Source organism: Apium graveolens, unplaced genomic scaffold (assembly GCF_009905375.1).
Source record: "Apium graveolens cultivar Ventura unplaced genomic scaffold, ASM990537v1 ctg7464_2, whole genome shotgun sequence".
NCBI classification, from domain to species: domain Eukaryota; kingdom Viridiplantae; phylum Streptophyta; class Magnoliopsida; order Apiales; family Apiaceae; genus Apium; species Apium graveolens.
Genome location: NW_027420344.1, coordinates 111,275 through 115,336, shown reverse-complemented (window position 1 = coordinate 115,336; position 4,062 = coordinate 111,275). Strand labels below are relative to the sequence as shown.

General features: G+C 37.5%; 1 non-coding gene across 1 annotated transcript; it reads right to left on the bottom strand.

The window, feature by feature from the left end:
• Positions 1-3,725: 3,725 nt before the first annotated feature.
• On the bottom strand, positions 3,726-3,832 carry LOC141704138 (small nucleolar RNA R71). The gene has a single exon (XR_012567843.1). It is a non-coding gene; the product is annotated as a small nucleolar RNA R71 (small nucleolar RNA).
• Positions 3,833-4,062: the final 230 nt, after the last annotated feature.

Below are 4,062 nucleotides of genomic sequence, written 5' to 3'. Positions count from 1 at the left end.
TTGTGTGTGACTCCTTCCCCATAGGAAACCTGCTCTTCACTTCCATTTCCTTTACTGGAGCCTCCATTGGTGTTATGAGCTTAGCTTTGAGTGAAGTTTGAACCTTCATCATCCTCTTATGGAGTTGGATCACGTGCAGACCTGGTGTTGCCACTCTTCGCTTGATATAGCCACTTCTCCTTCTAAAGGCCCTTTGAACCTTTCGATGTTGAACCTTCCGCATTCACCTTCTTAGAGACCTTCACCTTCTTCTTATTCAACTCGTGCATGAGATCCTTTTTAAGCGCCCTCCTTTATACATTTAGATACAAAATTAGTCAGTTTATCGCAACATAATCAAATACATACACATTTTGTGTAGCTGAAGGTTCAGCTTCGTCTTCAATCTTTTTCTCAGGATCTCGGTCCTCATTCTCCGGATCAGTTTCCATATCAGAATACGTAGGATTCTTCAACTCGGGGTCTTCATCTTCTTTCCCATCTTCGAAGTCAAATTGGATAGGATCACCACTATGTTTTCTTACGGGCTTCTGCTTCTTTATCTATTTGCTCATCCTTGCGAACTTCTTCTCCAACGAATCAATCATATTGCTCATTTGTTGCAAGTGACTCGGGATATATGTTAAGTGGCATTTATGTCCACTTAGAATGCTTTGTAAAGGCTCGAATCGGTGTTTTGTACTAAAGTTGTCTGTATATTTGATGTGTTTTTAGTAGTGTTTTGCATTTCGGGGCATAATCGGAACAAGGATTGTAAATTGCATAATTGATGCTTAGAAGAGTGTTAGGATGAAGCCTTGGTTGAGTGCGCGAAGAAACTAGCAAGTGAAGGCAATTAAAGAAGAAAAACTAAGTTTTTCCAGAAGCTCAGTGCGGTCGCGCTATACATGGGAGCGGCCGCACCATACTCAGAGCGGTCGCGCCAGATCCCAGGGCGGTCGTGCCAGGTCACTTTTCCAGAATCATGTTTCTACTAGAATACTGATCTGCTGGACTTCTGGTTGATTTGGGCTGCTATATAATGCCTTTTTGAAGATGTTTTTCATTACAGAAAGCAAGGAGAAGACAGGAAGAAGACCTGATAGCACAAATTCAATGAAGGAGAAGAAGAACTAGTTTTTTACTTGTGATTCTTTGCTTAAGTTGTAATGTTGGATACTCATTTTCTTTATTTTTTTAACCTAATACTCTTGTTAACGTACTTTGGATTATTTATTTAGTTTATAAAGACTAAGTTTATTTACCATGCTTTCATCGGAACCCACGGTGATGATGAGTTCGGTTATGAACTAATCATTCTCGTGGGGTTCCAACGGATTTACTTATGGATTTTAATAGTTAATTTGTTTCGATATCTTACTGTATGATGATTGTATGATACCCTAGTATTGGTTGTGCTTATTCATCTTATGAGTGTCGCGAACTTATAAGATAGCGTGTTAATCTCTGTTGAAGCGACAGTGAATATAGAGGTTTAGAATTTGCCATGCTAGCATAGGTTCATGTATTTATTATGCATGATTCATAGGTAATTTTAACCATCTTACTTACCCTATGTAATCAGAATAGATAACTTGCGCATTAAACCTTTGTGTTGTCAAATTCTATAGACATATAGGGTCTCAATGTAATTGGTGTCTATTCAGCTTCTATCTTTTTTATGGATGTCTGGTAGTAGGGTATTCGTGCAACGAAAGTTGGTGTTTACTAGTTTCGTGTTATATGATTAGTTATCATCACCATTACATGCTAAGGTTAAGAACAATGACTTTGAATGAAGTATTTAATGAAGTAAGAATCCCATATTTGTCTCATATAGTTAATTCAATCACCTTAATATCTTAATTATTTACGTGTTAGTTAAATCTTAGTTACAAAACATCTCAATTTGTTACTTGTCTTAGCATTGTGCGATAATCATACACTGATGCATAGGTGCACATTCTGAAATTAACCTAAACCAGTCTCTGTGGGAACGAACTAAAAAGTATTCTATATTACTTGCGAACGTGTATACTTGCGTATAATTTTAGCGCGTATTTTCATCCTAACAAGTTTTTGGCGCCGCTGCCGGGGACTCGGTGTTTATTTTTAGTTTATGTGCTTGTCATCAGTGGTCGTTAAAGTTCACTGACTCAGATATTTTACTTATTTTGCTTGTTTGTGTTTCAGGTACTCTAGAGAGCTTTTATGCTAACGCGTTCTCGATCTCGTAAGAGAATACTGGATAAAGTTGAGGAAGAAGTTGTAGTAGAAAAAGAAGTCTTTGTTGAGGAGAAAGTTGAAGAAGAAACGATCGTTGCAATGGGAAAACCTATATCAAATCTGAAAGCTTTGATGGACTTTTCTCAACCGAAGATAAATGATATTCTGTTAGGAATATATGTGCATTAGTTTGATGATATGTTTAACAAAACACTTAAGTAGAAGTTTAGAGTTTGCAGCCTCAACGGATAAGACCACTTTGGCTATCCGTTGATGGTGCAGCTTTACTTAGAAATAAGTCTAGTGTTGTAGCATATTTCAGTCTCTGTATTTAAGATATAATTCTTAGAAGTTGAGAGAAAATATAAGTCATGTTGACTACTAGAAGATATGCAAATAGGAAGGCCAATTGTAAATATTTCATGCCTTGTAATTTTGTATAAATGAAGTGGTATCAACGGATGTCTTAAAGACCTTCAACGGATGAGAAACAAAGCTTCAACGGATGTCTCTAAAGCTTCAACGGATAGAGCTTCAACTGCTAACACATCAACGGATAAAGCCATCAACGGATGAAGGCTTCAACGGATGTTCTGTTAAATAGCAGTTGATAAGTGGTAGTTGTAACAGCAGACAGAGGCACATGGGTTGTCAGAGATAACTGAAATATGGAAGCCTAATTTCAGGAACATCAGAAAAAGCAGCCGTTCTACTCTAGTACAAAGAGGCAATATTCAACAAAGTACTTGAGTGATATGGAGAAGAAATAAGTGGAGAACTTATTTTATTATTGTATTTTTATCTTTGTCTTCACTTGTACACTTGGTGATATATATAAACCAAGTAGCAGCTAGTAATTAGACAAGAATTTTTCCAGTGCTGTTTAGAAAAATCTTGAGAGAAAAATTATCTAGTTTGTACTAGGATGCAGCTGTGATCAACATCTTGAATCACAGATTTTCTGAAATACCATCACTGGTGGAACAACAATCCACCAGAAAAGTTTTTAAGGTCTGTTGTGTTCTTTACATTAGTGCTTGAATATATATCTGTCTGTATTAGCTTAAAGCAATTCACACACTTGTTTATCTTGAACACAAAGCCTTTAAAACTGCTCAAAACTTGAAAAAGTTTTGAGATTTACATTCAACCCCCCTTCTGTAAATCTCATTGTTAGTCCACTAGGAATAACATATTCAATCTAGTATTGTCAGACCATCCATCATGGCTAATACTTTTGAAATCAAATCTAGCATGATTCAGATGGTGCAGAATTCAGTCCATTTTGGGGATCTTTAACTGAAGATCCCAATACTCACATTAGGGATTTCATCGAGATATACGACACCTTCAGGTTTAATGGTGTTTCTGAAGATGTTGTTAAGCTGAGGCTTTTCCCATTCTCTCTGAGGGACAAGGCTAAGAGCTGGTTACGCTCTCTACCAGCTGTATCTATCACTACTTGGGAAGATCTTGCTCAGAAGTTTCTTACTAAATTATTCCCTATGGCAAAGACAGCTACAATCAGAAATGCTCTTACTCAATTTGCGCAACAATCGGGAGAGTCTTTATGTGAAGCTTGGGAGCGTTATAAGGGGATGCTTAGAAAGTGTCCTCATCATGGGTTTCCTGACTGGATGATTATCAACTGCTTTTATAATGGCTTGGGAGCACAGTCTAGACCCATGCTCGATATAGCATCAGGTGGAGCCTTATGGGCTAAGAGCTATGATGAAGCTTATGAGTTGATTGAACTGATGGCTGCTAATGAATACCAGAATCCAACTCAGAGGCTACCTCAAGGCAAGGTAGCAGGAATTTTGAAAATGGATACAGCTACTGCTATAGCTGCTCAGC